The sequence below is a fragment of the Myotis yumanensis genome, unplaced genomic scaffold, assembly GCF_028538775.1.
Source record: "Myotis yumanensis isolate MYYU_CA2020_CCGP unplaced genomic scaffold, mMyoYum1.0.hap1 SCAF_9, whole genome shotgun sequence".
NCBI lineage: Eukaryota > Metazoa > Chordata > Mammalia > Chiroptera > Vespertilionidae > Myotis > Myotis yumanensis.
In genome coordinates this window covers 73,726,011-73,748,380 of record NW_027223760.1, presented here as the reverse complement: position 1 = coordinate 73,748,380, position 22,370 = coordinate 73,726,011, and the positions used below count along the sequence as shown (strand labels likewise).

The following is a 22,370-nucleotide window of genomic DNA, read 5'->3' as shown; positions in this document are numbered from 1 at the left end:
TAGAATTGTCGAACCTATTTTTATTTTATTTTTATGAATGAATTGCTTTTGTATTATTCAAATAAGATTTCAGACATCACAAGTAAAGTCATTTTGAAAAAATGAACTTAAATGTATTATATTCTTATACAGAGATATATTCAGGGAAGATTAATTCTAGAAAAGGTGTGTGTGTGTGGGGGGGTGTAAGTGTATAATTAAAAAGAGGTAGGAAAAATTACTTCACTGCTCAGTCACACTTCAGCAATGTCTTGGTTGTTCGAGGTCATTGATTACATCAACTGAACTTCCAGAAAATGGCTATAAATCTTGTTTTACACCTATAAAAGCAATGGGAATTATTTGCTCTGGGAACCTGGGCTGTAATTTTGTTAAATAATTTGGATATTACTGGAGATGGGAAGTCCCAAGCAAGTAGTTAGGTTGAATCATATGAAATTATTGATACTTGACCTTTTTTGACCTATCAAATGGCCATTTCATGTGGTATGATCCCTAATATATTTTCTATTCCTTACAACCTCCTTCTTTACTCTCCTCACTTCTACCCCTTGTTGGACTACCTTATTGCTCTTCTAGTCTTTAAATTGTCTGATACATTTTCATGTATATAAAGATAATTCTAAGATTTTAAATGTAATGTAGTTAGATATGTTTTAAATCTAGTGCATATTGTTTAATATATTAATGTATACATGAATTACCATAAAGGAACTCTATATAAAGTGTTACAAAGATATAGTGTTCAAGAAATTCTGGTCCATTTTAGTATTCTTGTTAAGGATGTGCAGTGTTTTGATCACTTTTATTTGAAAAATTATTTTCTTACAGAATCATCCTTAATTGTAATAATACCAGAATTCTTTTTAAAAAATAAATATATTATATATTTATTATATTTAAAAAAATATATAATTTTTTTTACAAACCATTCTAAATAAATATATATACTCTAAATTAGGTGGGCCAGGAGAAGTGAGAGGGATATGGCGATTGAGAAAAAGAAAAGGAGCTGAGAATTAATGTTTTGATGGTGCACAGATTCAGAAAGAAAATAAATCTCTGCTGTTCTCTTGAAATATTTAAAAGTGTACCAATTCTTTTTTTGAGGGGGCAGAGATCATTCATATTTTATTTTTAAAAGATATGATCTACCAGAAAGGTATAATGACTGCAATTTTCTATGGCGTTAGCAACCATCTTTAAATTATATAAACAAAATCTGAAAGATTTGTGAACCATCATAGTAGAGGATTTTAGCTTACATCTACTAGAAAAATAACAGATCAAGTAGACAAACCTAAAAACGTAGATGAAGAACAAATAATAAGCTCCATTATAAAGGTAAATATAAAATTTTATAGTCCACAATGAGGGAATATAAATGCTTTTCAAACATCTAACATATGCATTTTCGGTGGAGGTGATATCACTCTTTGAGAAGTGAAAATTAGGTCTGAGGGGTACAAAAAAATCTGAGATATTGCAATAGTTCTCAACCAATCCCTCCCTTCCAAACTCAACTTTACCTTAAAAAATATCTTCTTGCTTTTCTTATTAGGGAGAAATTACATTAAATTTAAATTTATTTAATTAAAATCATATTGCTTAGTATTTCATTTCTTAGGGAGAAATTAAACTTAACATTTTCTCTCATCTCCCTCCTTAACTCAGCATCACAATGCCTTTAGAATCTCGGCACTTTGCCTATCAGTAAATTATGAAAAAACAATAGGATGTCAGTCTTCTGTGCCATCATATTATCTGAGGGGTTCCTGGGTCTCTGTACTGTTTGCAGAAACAGATGGCTCTTGTGACACTTTCACCAAATGCCCTGGCACTTACCATGTCTCTACCATGCAGATCTGCATCTTTGAGAAACATGCCCATTAATGCCCGTGAACTTGTGGGTAGCATAGCATTTCACTAATTAATTCCTTTTTCCCACTCAGTTCAGAGGTACCTTAGCAAAATGTTTTATCTCACATGCAACCAGCTAATTGGCATCCTTTTTTCTTCCTGTAAGGGAATTCAAAAGAAAAGCATTCATCATTTCTGCACTGGGAATACTTTAAAAATGTTGCAGAAAATTGACAATGAATGTGAACTTGGGCAAATATAAAAGCCTGTTAACTAATGACAAAAATAAAGATCATGAAGTTAAATTAATAGTTCAGGGTAGAATTCTTCCATTCTAGAAGAATGCCTGAAAGAATCATTGCTCGTTTTCTAATTCATAGATGGTATTTATTTTTATTTATTTAATATAAATATGTAGCATCTACTCTGTGCCAGGAACTGTTCTAAGTGATTTACAAATATAACTAATTTAATCCTCCTAGCAACTTTATGATGATGGTACTGTATTACCCTCATTTTACAGATGAGGAACCTGAGGCACAGAGGTTGAATATTCTATGCATGCATTATGGTATTTAGAACTATATAATTTGGAGAGAAAGTAACTTTTTTAAAACTGAAAATTTCTGGTTGTATCTATTTTAATAAAAGTCTATTTTCATAATTTTAGATTTAAATGAAGCATTGTATCTGTTAAAAGAGCACATTTGATTTTATTATGTATTTAAATTAAGGTGGGTACCAGGTCATAGCGTGTAGAAAATCAGTTACACGTCAGTCATGGATAAGTCTGTGCAGTCTGAAAGACTGCATATGGGAAACAAAAAGAAGATACATTTTGGTGCCATATGTTGCCTCACCTGGTCCCCAACATGGAACTACCTATCTGAGAAGGATGTGTTAAGCAGAATGATGAGTTAATAGTCAGAGGAGTTTAAAATGAAATATCCAAAATTAAATTTTTGAAGACAAAGCAGCTTTTGTGGAAGGGGTAATAGCTGTCAACTTCAACTTTTCTTCATCAAAATATATTGCGAGGTGAAAGAATTACTTCAAAGGGCCCTCTTCTGCAGGGCAGTCCCAGTGGCACTGCTTTAAAGTGGACAATGCCCATTCTTGTCATAAAATGACAGATTTTATTATGGATTTTGAGAAGCCTAGGAAACCCAGCACCTCTGTTTGTCAGAAAATGTTTTGAGTAGTTACCACTGAGTAACTACTGTTGAAAAGTAACAGGTCACAGTGGGAGACAGAGCAAGAAATGGGCCTGCAGAAGCGTTTAGCGTTTAATGGGCCTGTGGCCGCAGTGAAGCAGTGTGCTGAAATAATTCTGATTAGGCTCGGTCAGGCAGGCTGCATAATCAGACGCGGCTCTCCTCCATTCAGCCCTTGCTGTTCAGAGCACAATCACAGTTTAAAGCACCATTTGAAGTAGTCCTTACACTGTTCTTTAAAATGCAGCCTTCTTTCCAATTCCTGCATGAGCCTTTCTGATACTTGTGGGAATAGCTAACTAGGAAAAGATAAGGTTATGTTAACATATTAACAGAAAAGCATAGCCACGTTCTACTTTCCAACGGGGATGTTTAAATTTATAAAATTCACTCCCAAGAAATGGTTGGAAAATACCAAAAAGGGTAACAGGTAGAAATCCTACTCTCCAACCAGCTTCTGGGACCACCAGTGTGTGGCATATTGGTGACTTGGGCAGCTGATTACTTGGGTTCCCTATCGGCTGGTGCCACTAATAACACATACATAGAGCAGCAGATATGCCAGGAGGAAATATCTTTCAAGGCTTTCCCCCATATGTATATATTTTTTAAATTAAAAAATCAGAAAATTATTTTATGATTTTCAAGTTTTTTTGTCAGCTAATATAAAGCTAATGTGAATATGGTAAGCATGGGAACAGCTGTGCAGAGATAGGACCCAGTGAGGATCCTGATGTCTCTACTGGGTTGGGCTTTAGAGGTCATGTGGCTGTGGTGTTGTTGATCCCCCTGACAATATGCTTTGAAGGAGATGGTGTTACATTTTGGTTGTGCTTTTGTGAAGAAAAGCATTATTCTAAGCAGGTCTTTAGAAGTGCTGAAAAGAGCTTCAAAGAAATATATCCACCCATTGTTCATGACAATCGCTATAATCAACGGGGAACAGATTTTTTAGATTTGTTCTTAGGAAATGAATAACTGTAATTGAAAATAGAGTAAATGGACACTTTCATGGCCCGTGAATGACTTGTAAACCTGCTTTTTCTCAAAGTTTTTCCAGAAAACCTTAAAGCTTGGAAAATAATCATTAGAAACTCAAGCAAAAACAGGTGACTTAAGGATTCATGGCTCTGTCAATATTACTTTCTTTAGGTCTTTTTAACATGAAATATAACTCTGATGTATATATAGGACTCTAATGAAAATACTTGTTCACTATTATTTTTATTTGTGTACTTATATATCAGTAATATATCATTTATAAGAATAATAATAATCAACATTTAACATTTTTTACAGTTTGATAGGTAAATACAATAGAGACTAGAGAAGCCTAAAGGAGGAATGAAATTGAGAAATAAATAGGTAGGAGAAAAGAGAGAAATAAAAAGTTATAATATTTACTTAATACGATCTCACATTCATTAATTAAAGCAAATAGAGTCTCTAGGCTACCATGGAAGGACAAAGGTAGAAATTACTGTTGTGAGTTATATGGATGGCAAGTAGATGTGTATGAGAAGTAAGTCCTGATGCTGAAATAAACAATTCCGTCTCAAGCAGTTACTGTGTCCTATAAAGAAAAAAAAATCTTTACACATGACCAGATAGGAATTCTAAAATGCTATTTTGATTTAATACTAGGTTTTAAAAAAAGGAGAAATTACATAATGCTTTACATTTTCCCCCTAAAGTCGAAAGTAAGGTGGTTTCTTTCTTAAAACAATGATACTACCAAACCAGAGCCTATGTGTATTTTGCTAAATAATTTTGAGCAACTAAGCAGATTTTTCTAGCTTCTGAATGGAGACGAGGAAATGTTTAACCCCCATTGTATTGCCACAAAGCCAGGCTGATCGCCCTGGGAGGCCCCAGAGGTCTGACGAGCTTTGGATTGGCTGCCAGAGGACTTTAACATTTTCCTGCACATGGTCAGGCCACAGCAGGTTCAGTTGCCAACGTTTTATCTGCAGAAATGTGTCGGGATGTGCACTTCGTTTAAGGTTTTTCTCTTGCGACTGGAGGGAGCGGGAGGCAGTAAGATAACTTCGTTTGTAAGGTAATATCTGTGCTTGTTTCTGTGCAGAGGGAAGTGATGTTTGACTCCTAACTGGGACTGATTGATTTTTGTTCCCACTCTCAGGTATCATTTTAATGATTTGTTTAAAACTGAAGCCAAAATCAGAGGTGTATTCCCACTGTAAAGGCTTGCTTGAAACATGTTCTCTGTTCATTGATTTGTTTTTATTTAGCGTGCTGATCTGGTTAGTGGAGTTGGAATAAAAGGTCAGTATTTCTCACAGAGCTTGTTAAACACTTAAAAGAAGAACCTTGGCAAGGCAATAACAGATTTAATTTCAAGAATTTTACTAATAAAATAAAAACAAGGTGTAAAGAAAAATAAATGCTAGTAGGTTTGTGTTTGCTATAAGGGCACACCAACAGGGTGTGTTAACATGTAATTGCAATGTATTTTGTCACTCTGTGTATACATATTTGTTCTTAGCGTTATCATGGGCCATTTTTTATATTACCTGAAGACAATTTCCCAGCCAGACTTATTCTCCCTTATCTGCTGCATTCCTGTTTGTTTTTATTATTACAATGCAGTACCTTCGTGCCCAAGCTTCACCCATTTGTCTTTTTAATTTAAAAAAGAATTATATTGTAATTCTTTCTGCACTAGTTTGAGAGTTTCCCCTCAGTTTCCTGTGTTAATTTTCCTGTGTTCCAGAGAATTCAGTGATCAAGAGGATGAGAAAAAGATTAGGGGCAGGTTTTTTTTTTTTTTATAAATGCCGTAATTGGATTTGTTAGCTTTAGCTCATGAAGTATCTTCAAAGATCACCTGTAAGATTATATTCACTATCTCAGTTTTTCGAATCATGAAATAAAACATCGTGTTATTATAGTAATGCAACAAAGTTCTGCATCTTTGAAAACACCCCTAACAATCTCCATTATCTGAATTTTTTTTACAGCTGGACAATAGAGCAAGTGTATAGAAGACATTCTGCTATTTTCTCTTTCTGTTCATATTTTCCACTGACAGTAGTAAAATAGCATTAAAATGACTGTAAAATTAACTTACATTTGTATGTAGTGCTTTTCCGTATGCACTTTCTAGTTTGATCCTCTTAACTATCTTCTGCAGAAAGGGCAGGTCTCCTTATTCCCGTCGTCAGGATGAGAAAAGTGAGATTCAGGAAGATTCGGAGCTGCACCCCAAGCAGAGCTGAATCCTGACTCAGGCATTCTGGCCCGTGCTCTTTCCAAAACACCGTGTTGGCCCCCCGTACTGGCTGTTTGCTTTAAAGATCAGACTGTTTGAACTAAGCCCTATAATAGGAAGGCTCTGGCAACAGCTGGCGTTAGGTGGATTAAAAATAAAATCAAAGCCTTGGCTGGAAAGTGGAGTAATCAAGAGAGTGAGAGAAAAGGGAGAAAAGACACTAAAGCAGCCGAGTGATGTTTAAAGAATTGTGGGATACGGGCAACGGGATTCATGAGGTCCATGCTTCCTTTTCTCTCAGCTAAACAAGTCTCCATCCCTCCAGAGCTTCTTTCCCTTGTCTCCTGTTTTGCGAAATTGGCCATGCTTCGTGACTCCAAGGGCACATTCCATTCCCAGAAAATAAACTGTCAAATCTATAAATTTTCCCTTTATATGACACATGGCCCCAGGTCTCTTGTTTACCTGAATTACATTGAGAACAATATTTATTTCAAGTTGCATTCACTTGCCAGGTCTGCTTTCTTCTCATTCTGAATTTCCTTACTCTTTAAATAACTATGCTCTGATGGTCTAACTCTACAACTTTGTCAACCCACTTCTCTCTGACTTTCCTGTCTGCACTCTGGTTTTCATGGTTTCTTTCATTTTTTTCTCAGGAAATCTCATTATGGATACTAATTTGTATTATAGCCTCACTCTGAAATTCAGAGGAAAACTGAAATACTTTTCAAGTCTTGGCCCCAATTGAAATACTTGCCACCATGTTGTTAGTACAAATAAAGTTTTTCAATGTTCAGAATATCCTGATGATTGGGAAGTCTTCATCTACAGTTGTCTTTGGTACTGGCCAGATCTGTTAATCCTGTTACCTGTGAGGTCTGTGAGCACTAGAAACGTAAAAGAGTAATCAGATGTGTCTTTTTGTATTAACTTTGCCTCATCAAAAAGCATTGTATATGTTTACATGTAGATTTTTATACATATTATGTGGTTAACTAATTTTACATGAACATTTAGTGGGGCTTTTTTTTACGATTGAAGATTATAAAAAGAATTTAAAATGGTCCATAATTTGCCCAGCCAGTGTGGCTCCGTGGTTGAGCGTCAACTCATAAACTGGGAGGTCACGGTTCGATTCCCAGATTGTGGGCTAGTAGGGGGGCATAAAGGAGGAAGCCAATCAATGACTCTATCTTATCACTGATGTTTTTATTTCTCTCTCCCTCTCCCTTCCTCTCTTTGAAATCAACAAAAGCATATTTTTAAAAAATGGCCCATAATTCATATTATCCAGATATCTGTGAGTGATAATAAAAACATTCTAATGATCTTAAGATGTGGATAGTACATTCAGCTCTGAAATGATACGTAAATTTCTCCCTTGAGTCTTCCCTAAAAGTAAATACTATCAGTCTCTTGTGTGTCCTTCCAGATATCTCTCTATGCATGTGCTAGCCAAAATTGACCTTTTCAGTATAACATTTCAAGTTAAGATTATTATCTCATCACTCTAATTCATTCGGTAGATATTTATTCATGTTCTCCATGTGTTAGACATTGTCTTAGGCACTGGGAATATAGCACGAACAAAAGCAGACAAAAATCTCTGTACTCATAAAAACAGCAAACAGAATAAATCAATAAAATTCGTAATATGTTAGATGGTGATTAGTGCTAAGGAGAAAGATAAAGCAGGGAAATGGGATATGGGGTTGGGTGTCGGTTGCCATTTTGGACAAGGCCAGCCACAGAGGGTCTTACTGAGAAGGTGACATTGAGGAAGGCCCTGAAGCAGATGCAGGAACAGGAAATGGAAATGCTTGAAGGAACTAGGGCTCAAGGGTAGAACTCTAGTTCAGGAAAAAAAACACACACATGTTTTTTTCTAAATGTTAAGAGGTATTTTCTTCTGGTCAGTCAGCCAAAATGAAGAAAAGAGAGATCATTTATTTAAAGTAATAATCCATTAATAAATGTCATATGTTATTTCATTTATAGAATGGAAGTTCTCATTCCTGTTTATTCTGCAAAAAAAAAAAAAATGAGACCCAGTTAAAAAGTAAGAGTACCCCCAGCTACCTAGAGGAGCTGCCACAGTATTCCAAGAGCTCTCTGCTTGCACATCCTTCCTTCACCATTGGTCCTGAAGTTGCTAAGAACTTTTCCTCTAGGTTGGCTGTAAAGACGAACATATTTTCTTCTTTTTTGCACCAGGGTAGTTGCCACTGTCACTTCCTTCCTAGAGTACAATGGAACTGCGCTCCAATGTAGCCACCTCCTTTCTGTTTGTGAAGGGAATGTCTGCCCTTACTGTTTCGTGGGAATCAGGGCTCAACGCTTGGGCTTGCCTGGTACCTGGTGTCTAATGAAAGTGGTCCTGGCTAAAGATATTTTTTAAAGTACTAAGTGTTACACACAGTTAAAAGGCAGTAAGCCTTTCTTTGGTTTATATGGACATAAGAGCATAGAAAAACAGGATAATAGTTTGCTTCAAAAACTGTTTTTATGCATTCCTATTGGGACTCAACATGCAAGCAGATTTGTAGAGGTTTCTGAAAATCGAAGCTGTTGGCCTCATCCCGGACTTCTGTACCCAATGCAGTCGCTCCTCACCCGCCCACCCCCACTTCAGGGGGGAGCTTTCACTCCACAGTCTTTGCTGTGGTGCAGTGCCAGTTGAAGAGTGGCAGGTGTCTTTACTAAGAACTTCGATAGAACCCTATCAAGTCACCTATGCTTTTGGAGAGCAGTGTTCAAAACAAGACATCAGATCCCAAATGGAGTCACTTATGTTAATAAGACTTAACTTACAGTGTCAGCTCTCCTAGAAATGGAACCTTAAACCAGTCAATCATGAATCGCTTTATCAACAGTAGTTAGGTAATCTGCCTGATAGACTCCTGCCATCCCCTAAAAGAAAGTAATCTAATAACCAGCTGGCTTTTTTGCCTTGTTCCCAACTTCCTTCTGCCTATAAAAGTATTTCACTTTATACAGCTCCTCAGAGTTCCTTTGTATCTGCCAGACTGGATGCTGTCTGATTCAAATAGAGTTTTCCTCAAATAAACTCTTACAATTGTGTAATATGCCTCCTTTTATCTTTTAACAGTAGTTTACTTGCTGATTTGACTACATCCAAATGTGGCATGCTCTGATCCTTTCTAAGATGGTCTGATCAGAGGGAAAATATTATTATTGACAGGGAGGGAACGGAAGGGAAGGTGTTAAAGAAAAAATACCTGCTGAGAAGTAATCCAAGTAAGAAACCACAGCTAGATGAAGAAGGATGGGATTAATAATTAAAAGCCTAATGTGCCACCCTCATGGATCAAGCCACAAATATCTGCTCTGAACTGTTGTAATAGCCTTCTATGTGGCCCTCCTGTCTCAGCGTACTCCCCTTCAGCCTATCTCAGTACAGTTGTTCAAACTGCCTGGAACCCTCACCTTACCTGCAAAGCTCTTTCCCAATGGCTCTCACTCTCTAGTCCCTCACATCTTTCCTCAAAGCACACCTTCTCAAGGAGGTTTATCACTGACCACCATACCTAAAATTGTAGCCTTTCCCTATCTTTGCACTCTCATCCTCTCACCATACTTTATTTTTTCATTCTAACATAGTATATTTACTTGCTTACTTGTTTTGCTTACTATTTGTTTCCACCCCACTAGAATATAGTAAGCCGTGGGAGAGCAGGACTTGCTGCCTTCTTTATTACTGCTGTCTCCAGCACCTAGGACAGTGCCTGGCACCTACTAGGACTAGGTCCTCAGTAGTAACTATTTGTCAAATACATGAATGAATCATGGAAATTTAACCGAGGAAGAGAATTTATATTCTCTAAAAGTAACGAAAGTCATGGGATCACACAATTAAAAAAAAAAAAACTTAAAATGAAAGAAGTAAATTGCCTACGCAGCCCATGTCTACTGAGAGGCATGTTTCCTGGGTATGCCAGAGAGTTGATTCAGAAAGAAAGGCCTTGGATTCTCCAATGTCATGCTTTAATGCAAATGATGCTGGGAGTATCAATGCGAATAACAAAGAAGAAAAAAAGTGGTGGACATCGCAAATGGTTGTTTTGCTTCCAAAGTAATGATTTTCAAAGCAAAGGAATTCTGTCTCTGAAAATGCAAACTTCATTTACATTCTGATCTGTGCAGTTTGTCAAGCTCAGTGATCCAAGGTCAGAGGGCACTTGTATTTGCATAGACCTTGCTTTGTTAATTCACCTCCGACTAAACCTCTAAATTCCTTTTTATGATGGTGGCATTCTGATGACAATAAAACCAGTCTCTCATAACACCAGCAACATTTATACAGCACTTAGACAATTCCTAAGCGAATTGTCTCCAGAGACCTTGAGAGATAGGTCGGGATTACTAACCCCATTTTGTACTCAGAGGGGAAGTAATTTACTGAATGTCACCTGGTAAGCTATTGAATTCATAATTTAACTGCTTTATTTAGAAATAATGGCTAGTTTAATACAGGTCAGGTTGCATTAAAGATGACCTCTTTTTAAATGGACAGCTTCATATTCGGACTTAACTTTAGTTAGTGACCTGGAACTAATAGTATTTCAGATTTCTATAAGACCAGAGTTTCAAATTCTCTAGTTGGGAGACAGATCTAGAGAACAGGGAGATTTGAGACTCCCAAAGCCATTATGGTATTGACCAGGAATAGACCTCTCAGCCCAGACACTACTACAGAGAAACTTGTAATGGTAGGCTTAGGTATGATTGGGGGTCTTCCCAGGGCAAAATTTAAAGTCCTGTTTGAATTCCTGTGCTTTTATTTTTTTAAGTTAATAAAGTTCCCCTTGGTTCAAAAAACCCAGTGTAACTAAAATTGACAATCCGTGCTTGCATAGATAACCAAGAAATGGAGACAAAATCCTCATTAGGAGGTCCCAGGTGCCAATCAATATCATGGGAAACACAGGATCGACATTACTTAAGCTACATTAGAGTTGTATTTGAAACCCATTTTATTTTGTTTCTGTGGTGGTTCATTTCTTTTTCCTTCCAGAGTATTATGAAAAGACCTCAAATTCAGTTCAGTGAACATGCAAACTAATCAGGAAGTTGTGAGGGAAAATAAAAGTGAGAGGACTACTTGTGAGTTCATGTCTGTAGCAAACTAGAGCATCTGAAGAGATTTGCCAACTTTAAAAACTAATAGTAAAAAAAAGAAATGTCTAATCTTTATCCAAATGTTTGAAAGTTTTTCAAACCTCTTTTATCTTTATAGTGAGATTTGTTTAGTGCCAACAACAACAAATGTACAACCAAATTATATTTTTAATTTTTTAAAATATTTTTTCTCCCTTCCTTTTATGGGAAATGCATTCATTCTTCTTTACTGCTCCTAAATCTGATTTACTGCATCTTTATCCCTTTCTTTCCAATCTGACTTATTATTTGTAATACCTGCTAGGGATATGAACTACAGTTTTGGTAACAATGGGTGATTTAGTTGGGCCTTTAAAACTTTGCATTAAAAATCAGAAGAATTTTGCACATAAAATTTAAAAACGTTTTGTATCCAAAGTATATTAAATTGTTCAGACCAAAGTGTAAATTGATAGAGCAATAAATTTAAATCAACTCATATTAAACTTTACAATTAAGATCTTTGTGAAGCTTAAATTTCAAAAAGTGATGGTAGTAGAGGCCTCTGCAAATGAGCTTTAATTCCCAGGACCTATGAAATCAAGGAGGCTTTGGTGGTTTATAATAAAATATAGCTAAAACATCCTTGGAAGCATTCTTCTGGCAATATGCATTGCTTTCTTAAGGTAATTTAAGCAGAACAACAAATTCACAGATCTCAATAGTATTTGGTGAAAAGGTGAATTGTGCAAATTATGTGGGTCAACTTTTCTGAACTTTGAGAGATAGTCTGGTCAGATTAGCTTTGGACAAAAATCAAGTTTGCTCTTTCCTACCAGAATTTGAAACACAGAAATATCTGTCACCTACTTATTGAATTTTTAAATCTGCTTAAAATAAAATAGTGAGCATGTGACTAACTTGATTATATATGAAAGGTGGCGTTTCCTTATTCCCTTATATATCTGCTCTTTGCATACAGCGGTATGCCAGGCTGAATTTTTTCCCGTTCAACAGTAAATATTAGCATTGATACCATACTTTAAAGGAAGAAATACTATCTCTGGGTTGGATTCTTTGTTCAAGTTCTTAAATATTAATCAAATTGATGCAAATTTAGTTAAATGTCCCATTGTCACCTTATGTTTTGTTTTAGTTTTATTTTGCTATTGAATTTATTGGGGTGACATTGGTAAATAAAATTATATAGGTTTCAGTTATACAATTCTATAATACATCATCTATATATTGTGCCATGAGTTCACCACCCCAAGTCAAATCCATTATCACCTTATGTTAATGAAAGATGCTTAAGTAATTATATTTTGTGATGTTTAATACACTTCACTTTTTTATAAAATAGTATCACTGTTTGTTTGTTTCCCTCCCCCCACCCCCAAAGTATCCACTTTAAACAGTATTAATCAAGTGTGAGCAACTTAATTTACCAGGCTTACAAATTCAGGTGTCTCACTGTTAATCAAATTCAGCTTCATTAGTAGATTATGTAATAGAACTTAAATAGATTCTGTGTTTTGATAAACTCTAGATAATTAAAAATTGGAGTGATGTTTATAATTTCTTATTTGATCATGATAATTCTTTGATATGTTAATAACTATCTTTCATCTGAAAGCTTCAAAGAATTTCACCTACTTTTATAATTGTATAGGAATTCACTTGTAGTTATTGTCCTCATTTTCAGTTGGTCATTTTTAAATTGTTAGAGCAGCAAAGTATTATTTTTGATCAAGTGATTCCCTCTTCCCTGTACTCTCCCCTACCCCCCAGCCTCCTTAAAGTACATCAGTGGGTCCCACTGCCCTTAGAATAAATAAAGACTGAAAGGTCTGTGAGGTGCTTGCTCTGTGGCCAGAACCCCACCTGCTTCTTCACCCTCATCAGGACCACTCTCCCTTCCCCTCTGCTCTGCCCACACTCTCCCTTCCAACCTTGTTCATCAGATCTCAGCTCAGTCATCATTTAGAAAGACCAACCTCCTTGACTAAGCCAATTCCCATCACCACACACTCTGGGAGCTCCACACATCTCTGCTTTGATGACTTCAAAGTTGATATTTTAGATTAATTTCTGTAATTAGTTGGTCAATATCTATCTCCTGCAGTCAACTATAATCTTCATGAAGGCAAAGATGGGTCTGGTTTGCTAAGGTTTTCATTGTTATTTTTTCACTGTTGTATTTCTGGTGCCCAGCATAGAGATTGGTAAGTGATGGACATTTAAAAAATATTTGTTGAGTATATGAGGGAATGAATAAATAAATGCTATATGAGGGCAGGACTTTTTTTTATTCTGTTCATTACTGTACCTTCAGAGCCTAGAACAATGTCTGGGCCATAGTAGTTGCTCATTAAATATTTGTTGACTGAATTAATTTTTCCTTACTTTTCAAAAGCATAGAAAGTATTGATGGGATAGTGTAGGATGTCAGTTGCTTTTTCCCCCCTGCAAATATCCTATTATTCATTAACTTACAAAGTTAGAAGAACATTCATAGCCATGTTTTTTTTTATTGTGGTAAAATATATTTAACACATGAATTATCATTTTAACCATTAAGTGTGCAGTTCAGTTGTATTAAGTGCATTCACATTGTTATGTGGCTATAACCAGCATCCATCTCCAGAAATTTGTCATTATCCCAGACTGAAACTACCCATTAAACAGTAAGTCCCCATAGAGCCATTTGATTTTATAAGACTTTTTTGTTTGCTCTAGAATCTTTTTCCCCAGCACTTTACATGGAAGTTCAATATGTAAATATGTAAAGTTGAACTGCTTTTGCTTCTTGAATAAGGTTGAGTGCCTACCCTTCCTCTGTTTCATTCTGTATCTTGGTTGGTAACAACATTATCTGGAGACTGTGTTTCAGGACGGGGACACCCAGGGGAGATTGGGGAACCTGGGGCTCCGCTGCGGGACATCTTCCCACCCAGGCATGAGATCTCATCTCCCTAGTTCAAACCCAGAAGTCATCTTGGTTTCTTTTTTCTCTTCATCACCAGTTCTCTCTCTCTCTCTCTCTCTCTCTCTCTCTCTCTCTCTCTCTCTCTCTGATATACATTTGTGGTATATCTCTCCTAAGACTTTGAGTTGCTTAATGATTGGGATCATATCTTACTTGACTAGATTCCCAGAGCTCTGTAATGTTTGTTGACAGAGTGTGTTTTCCACCCTGTGGATGAGAACCTTTCCCAATTTTGCTTTCTTCTAGGAAGGAAATTGACAACATCACAAAGTGGTGTATTCACTGTTTAACCATCATTACCCTAGAGGCGTTCTTCACCTTGTTGCTCACTGTGGGTCCCATGACCACCTGCATCAGACTCCCTGGGCTGTCTGTTAGTAGGTGGGTTTCCAGGCCCTGCCTACCCCTACTGAACCAGATTCTCAGAAACTTTCAGTCTTCCCCATGTTCTAGGTCCTGTGCTATTTTATATTGTATCATGTAAATCTTCTCTATTTGTTTGGTTTATTTTAATGATTGTTGAAAAATATTTTCTCATTATCTGCTATAAAAATTCTTAGGACCTTCATATATTTACTGATAATGTAGCTTTCTTTAAACTTTTTCTTCCCTAGGAGAGATAAACACTGTTACTTTAATTATCTTTAATCAGACTTATTTAATATCCTTTTATCACTTTTGCTCTACTGCTCTGAGTACACTAATATTTTAAAATTAAATATGTTTCTGTTAGATTATAGACACAGAGAAAGGACCAATGAAGAATGGATTCAATTTAAGCTTTCTATTATGTTCATCACATGCTGACTCTACTAGATAGGGCAGAGCTAGCCAGTCTAATAAACCCCCAAATTGTAGAAACTTCACTGGGTTAGAGTTCCGTTCCTAGAACAGTCTAGTACTCATAATGTAGATCATTTGTGTGAAGGGAAGGATCCCTGCTCCTCACCCTAGGGACCTATGCTGGCAGAGGCCAGGCCCTGGGACTTCCGGTCACACTGAGCATTGACACCCAGCTCGAAGTGGAGAGATAAGAGGGGTGGGAAAGACATACTTGCTTTTTGAGCATCTGGGGGAAGAAGTGGTACACATTAGGTCTCTTACATCTCACAGTCTCACCCAGATGTAGGGGGAACTAGAAGTGTAGACCCTGGACAGGAGCTTCTTCCCCACAAGGACTCTACATGTGACAGCTAACTGTGACTGCACACTGGACTTCTAGGTTTCTGTGTATACTTACAGTAATTCCTCTGATAAAACCACAAAAATGTGCCAATTATAATGTACCATGAAATGTTACAACAATGTATGTGACAATGTGCACTGACAGACGTAAGATGGCATATGTCCAACCTGCCATAGATCAATGCAATTTGCCCACTATTGGATGTCGCCCACCAGTCTCCAAGGTAGCAAATGATGATTCACTTGAAGCAGTCAAAGCTTCTGGACGTGGTCAGTCTTCAATCTGTTTAATTTGGTTCACCAAGGGCTCAGTGGTTTCCTTTCCCTGGAAGGGTGAAGCAGGATGCACTTAAGGTTCTACTTGCAAGTTTCCCATCAGAATGGATCCCATCAGCCTTGCTCCTATCCTAACATGTAAGAGGTCATGGAGTTGGTCCCAAGTCCCAAAGAATATATTAGTCTTTCAAGAGGTTGAGGTACTAGTTGGAGAACCTGCTTTATTTCAGACCATGCTCTATGCCTTTTGGAATGGACTAGTTCTGTAGCCTGCTGAAATGGAGAGAACTGGGTTTCAAGATGATTTTGGCAGTTTCCCACGCCAAGTTGAATTAAGCTGCTGGACGACAGACATACCCCAGAGAAACCAAAGACAAATGCCAATTTTAATAGGGTTGTTTATCCTTTTCTCTCCAGTTAATAAGTATGAATGGACCCCAGATTCAATCAAGAGATCATGTCAAAAGCAGGAAGTTAAGAAAAAATAAGTGTTTCGGGATTAGTCCATGATTTTGATACTACTGAAGTTTTGTTAAGACCGAAGATTAAAAAGTAAATTTGTAAATTGCCATAATTTTAAAGTGATAAAAGCACAAAATAATTTTGCATGCTTACAGAAATATGTAATAGTGTAGGGGCATAAATATATTGTTACATGTAGGGTTTTCAAAATTGATATTCCAAAAAGTATTTCTTAGCTATGTTTACTTTTAAAGAGCATAAATAGGAAATAATTCTCACAGATGAAAACAGAGTAAGTGTGAGGGATCAGATGCTTGATATTTTAATGTAATATGTCCTTTGCTATATCATCAACAAGGCCAATTTTTAGAAATTAACCTCACAGGAACCAAAGAATATGTATGTTTAAGATCCTCATAGTTATTCCAGAGAGTATAAACCAAATGAGATATTGAGGGTTTTTGCTTGATGATCATTTGTACCAACTAGTTTTTACAGTAACAGATTTTCAGTTGTATTAAATGTTTTGGATCTAACATTTAAAAAAATAAAAACAAAAATAATTTCTGCAATAATTTCATGTGCATCAGTAGTCCAATCTACTTTGGAAAGATTAAGGGAGGGTCAATATTTTATTTTTCTATGAGTGGCTAAGGCAAGTACTCACTTTCTTGGATTATTGAATTTTTATGTAATACTTATGCGCCATTGAATTACTTTCATTGTAATTGGTTCATCGTGTGTACTGTGGCCTTTGGGTTTACATTTTTCACCTAGATGTTACTCATCTTTTCTGAAGGCTACTTTTAAATTACATCAGATCTCATCTTGACCTTTTGATTTAGGATAAGTTGATTATATTTTGTTAAAAAAAAGTAAACTCTTACTTGTTTATTGGAAAAATAACCCTTAGCGATGATGTATTACTCTATTCCATCAATCTAAATGTGTTTTGGAGTGATGAAAACCCATTGACACAGTTGTCAAAGCAAGAGTAATGAATGTAACAAAAATTCATTCCCTAGAAATGTTTGGCATACTTGCTGACATGGCAATACAATTAATTAATACATAGTCTTCTGGTGGTCTTTGTAAAGCTTGAGGGTTTAAATCATCACAGGGAGGTTAAAACTGAAGCAGTGCCCTATCAATAATAGCAAGGATGAAATAATGTTTCTACATAATGCCTATGGGAAACCATACCTATGCAAAACTACATGTGTTCTTCTCAGGGCGGGGTGCGCTGAATTGAATTATACTAAAAACTATTCAAACTAATCAAAAGAACCACATTGACACTTCTTTAAAATTTATGTTCAAAAACATCTTCTTCCACACCATTCCTAGCAGTATTTCTATTCCTGCTGCTTTTATAAAACATTATTAATAAAAAAATATACTTGGCAGAGGTGCATAGAAATGATAGTGCAGTTAGATGTCACTAACAGCTGGAAATCACAGTTGCTGGGGAGGTAGTGATAGTTGCCAGCTCAGGCTGCGGGGACTTCCCACTGACAGCTGCTGAGGTCTCCCCATTTGGGTCCTTCCTGCAGGTCCACCCTTTGGACCACCCTTCTCCCCTCCTGATCCTCTTAGTTCTTGGCTTCCTCAATACATCTCTCTCAGTCAGGTCACTCTTTCTGACAACTTCTGCCCTCCTCTTAAATCTCAGTGACACCCCAACTCCAAGTTTATTATGTCCTCTCTCAAAAGCCGTAGAGTAAAGATGAAAAAACTGCAAGTTTTCTATTTAGACAGAAGCAGTATTGTACTACAGATATATAGGGTCATTTACTTAACCTCTCAGTGCTTCCGTTTCTGCCTCTGTGTTGAAGCAATAGGATAATTACAGAATTGGTGCATCACCTGCAATATGTATACAGGGTCTGGGACATAGTAGTAGTCTATTATCTCTTATCTCTTCTAGGTAAAAATTACAGTAAATGTATTTTTATTGACATGTGTTTTTGATTGGTTCATTTCTCTATATTTATCTGTGGCCTCTGGTCATCTGTCAAACAGATTTTCAGCAATTGTTCCACAGCAATGTGGTGTAGGTTCTTCATTCACAGTGAAGGGTGCCAAATAATTAGGGTGAACATTCCCCTAAAGGACTTGGGTCAGCAAACTAAAGCACTCTGTAAGTTTCTATTGATTTTACCATACACAGAAATTTGTTTTAGATGGACTGTAAAAAGGAAGGAATAGGCTATCCCTTTGAGTTGTATATACATCTTACCATGAATTTTTGGAGATGAAGGATTGTAGTATACGCTGGCCAGGAGACACAAGAATGCTTATGTTCTGTTCTGCCTATGAGGTCCCCAAATAAGATACTTGTAGTGCTGATATTGACAAGGCAAAAGGAAGTACACATATATTATTAGCTGAGGCTTGGTCTTGAGTCCCAATAGGCTAGAAGAGGTGACAAGTTCTTTACCCTAATGAGGTTGGCTTGAATGACCTGAATGTAAACTACTCCATTAAGCAGGCTCTGATTCTCTTAAGCCCAAACCAGTGTCAGACATGAACATTGCAATATGAAGAGAAAGATGGATCCAAGGCCCACATCCAGCAATAGGAAAAGAGGACCCAGAGCAATGTTTCTCGCCTGTAAAGTATGGCATTGGGCTAATCTACCTGCCTCAGGTCCTGGGCAGGCCCCAAAACAGAGCTGAGTTGCCCTAAAGAGAGAGATGGTGGGAAGATGGAAAGATGGCTAGGTGGAGAGAAGAAAATGAGACCACAGCCACCTGCTGACCTAATAAAATTCTACCTACAAGATGCACTCACATATTGGGACAACAGAAAATCACAAAATTATTCCACTGATAAAGTAAAAAATGTGCAATTCTATCAGCTGTCATGGCCAAATCAGTGTTCTTACCCCTAAATCGGTGTTCCATTTGTGTATCCTGATTCTTCTTGGGGAGGAGGCAAATGTGGGCTTAGGGAGGAGGCAGTTGTTACCCCTAGAAGCCAATAATCTTGTATGTTGGTAACTGAAACACCCCCCTAAACAGTCCCCCTTTCCAATCTCTACCCTCTCAGTCAGTTACAGTGCTGACAAGTTTTCTTTCATCTCTCCTAAAATCTTCAATAGGTCTACATTGCTATCAAGTTCAAGTCCAGACTCATAAATTAGGAGGTGCTCAAGAGGCCCTTTACACTCGGTTCCAGGTGACCTCTGCAGCATCCCCTTTTTGCCATATTCCCTGCCCCCACTCCGCTTCATCACTCTGCCTGTAGCTTCATTGCTCTACTAGATGACATCACCCATTTCATCATTGTAGTTACTTTGCTCCTGCCCTTCCTCTCTTCAGAATGCCCTTTCTACCCACCTTTAAGGTCCAACTCTTCTGTTACCTCCTGTAGAAAACCTTCTTTGATGCCCCCTTCTTTTGTGGCCTCATAATGTTCTATAAATAGTGCATTTTATGGTGATTGGTAGTAGTTCTGTACTGAGATCCATTATGGTAGGAATCATGTCTTATTTACATTTTATTCTTTTTTCCTTATTCATGTTTAATACATTGACAGATACATAGTAAATGTTCAGTATGTTTGTGGAATTGCATTATTATTGTGGACGTAGCTTCAAATCCTTGTGGAGTTTTTCCTGTATGCTGCTAGAGAGTTTTTTTAAAGTTGGAACTTTTAAAAATGGCTTTTAATTCCAAGGAAGAGCCACTAACCTTCACAACATTATCGTTTTGTTCTGATAAAATATCATTGCATCAAACCCAATGAACATCTTTATTAAGATTGATTTTACATGTAATTAAGATAAACCATTTTGCAGTTTAATACAGAAAATACTCTATAACACATGCATAAACTAAAACATCTGAGCTGATTACAGATCTTTTATTTTATTAAAGGAATCCTTTGAGATTCATAGTTGTCTTAATATTTGAGTGCAGCCAGGAGTTCCTGAATTGACACTTGTTTCTCATCTCTGAAGGATTTTTCAGAGGTTGATAGTATGACTTCTGTTTCCAAAAACCCAACGTCCAAAAAGCCACAGATCCTCCTTTAGAAAACCGTGATGTCACTGAGTCGGTTGTCTACAAAACCAACTAGTGTAACCTAATGCCCTCCGCTGTGATTGTACTCCATGCTGTCTTTTTCTGGTTCATTCTCAGCTGGAATATTTGCAAAGGAAGCATTTAGGCTGAGGAGACGAGAGTTGGAGAGGACCAAGCTCTGGAGCTGTCCATAGCTGAGCCTTTGTCCTAGCCCAGGTGTGCTGCTCCTCTCTTGTCTATTCCCATCATTTACTTAGGACCCTCATTAAGAACTTGGGGCCTTTCAAAAACAGTCAAAAGAATTCCAATTGTACTGAATGAACATTTTAAATAATGATGATGATAGTAATAATAATAACAACAAGCAGCCCACAGCAAGGAAGTATTTTAGCCACACTGTATAAAGCATTATGAAAACCTCTATTTTCCTAAACTGAAAAGAGAAAATAGACGTGACTCTTTGGGATGAGATTCATTAAGAGGATAGCCACCACAGTTTGAGTTACCTCTCTGCTGTCACTTTTGATTGAAACCAGCAGTGAAGTGTTTTTGCCAAATCTATTCGTAATTCCCTTACCGGGGTCCCTCTATAGTTGTCTTTCCCATTAGGGAGTCACTTGGAATTAATGTATTGACAATCTGCTGTGATTGATGACAAATGGCTTATTAACATTTCCCCCTACTCTTCAGCCCACAGAGCAATACTGAGAAGACATTTGGTTTTAAGTATTAAAAAGAAGAACAAAGTATTCAGACCTTCAAAGGTAGGAGTTTATCTTCTTAAAAGAAGGGAATTATGCCCTGGCTGGTTTGGCTCAGTCGATAGAGTGTCAGCCTGCGGACTGAAGGGTCCTGGGTTTAATTCCGGTCAAGGGCACATGCCTGGGTGCGGGCTCAATCCCCAGTAGGAGGCATGCAGGATGTTTGAAACATCTCTCATCATTGATGTTTCTAGCTCTCTCTCCCTCTCCCTTCCTCTCAGAAATCAATGAAAAAGAAGGGAATTTTTTTAAAAAGAAGGGAATTATACTATAAAATGATGTGATTATATAGTATTATTGCCTTATTTAATACGTTTTAATCCTGAGAGTATAATAAAATACAGAGTAGGAATATACATGCAAAAGCTTCTTGTCAAAAAGGATGGACCAAATACATAGAATATACACAGTGAAGAAAATCAGCCCTTTGTGTCCTTTCATAATAAAACAATTTTGTTTTACTAAATTATGATTCATAAACTTCAGGAAATAGACAGTAGAATACAAGCCTTGCTAGTAAACAATATTTTCTGAAAGAATTAAAGATTTAAAATGACAAGGAATGACAAGAGTTTTCTTTTTGATTTAATCGCTTATCAAAAATCTCCCAAGAACATATCATCTGTACGTGATTTTTCTTGTCTCACAGTGAAGTCCAAGTAATACAAAAGTCCTTTTGGAAAGTTTAAATATTACTTCGATATGTGTGCTCTGCTTTGTAAATCCCTCCCCTCTCATTTCTCACCCCCACTGCTCACTCCGTTTTCGCTTATTTAGTCACTTAGAATTATCAACTTTAGAATGGACTCTAGCAGGCCTATGATGCCTTCTGAAAGGCTGTTATTATAGTATTGAACTTCATGAAAAATATCTAACTTGGAGATCTGGAACACAGTTCAGAGAACCATAGCTCAACCAATAATGGCTTTCTTAAAATTTTCATGAGAGCATGATTGTTCAGACACTTAGTCCTTTATCTCCTAGGTTTCATTTGGCAAATAAACTCTCATGGACTTTAATTAAGAAAAGATTGTATGCAAGATTTTGAGGTAGTAAAACATTCTAAACATGTCTCTTGTCCTGGAGAATTCTTTAATTGATTCATTCGGATGTTGTTTTGTATTTAAAAGGAAATGATTCATGCCTTATTTGAACTTGCTCGCATTGTGTTGTATTGAAACTGATTTTATATGACTAGTTCTTATGCTGTTTCAAAATCCACCAGAAATCCCCAAATCGGTA

At 36.8% G+C, this 22,370-nt stretch overlaps 1 protein-coding gene across 40 annotated transcripts in view; it reads left to right on the top strand.

The window, feature by feature from the left end:
- The window catches only part of NRCAM (neuronal cell adhesion molecule), a 259,428-nt gene that overhangs the window by 107,981 nt on the left and 129,077 nt on the right, over positions 1-22,370 (top strand). For 36 of the 40 annotated variants that reach the window (XM_070424691.1, XM_070424688.1, XM_070424682.1 and 33 more), the window contains exon 3: positions 21,058-21,131. The exons of 2 other annotated variants lie outside the window; for them this stretch is intronic. The gene's annotated coding sequence lies outside the window, so the exon portion shown is untranslated. Of the gene's footprint in view, positions 1-5,116; positions 5,134-20,484; positions 20,584-21,057; positions 21,132-22,370 lie in introns of those variants that run through there. 2 more of the 40 variants (XM_070424675.1, XM_070424677.1) reach the window with 2 other exon arrangements.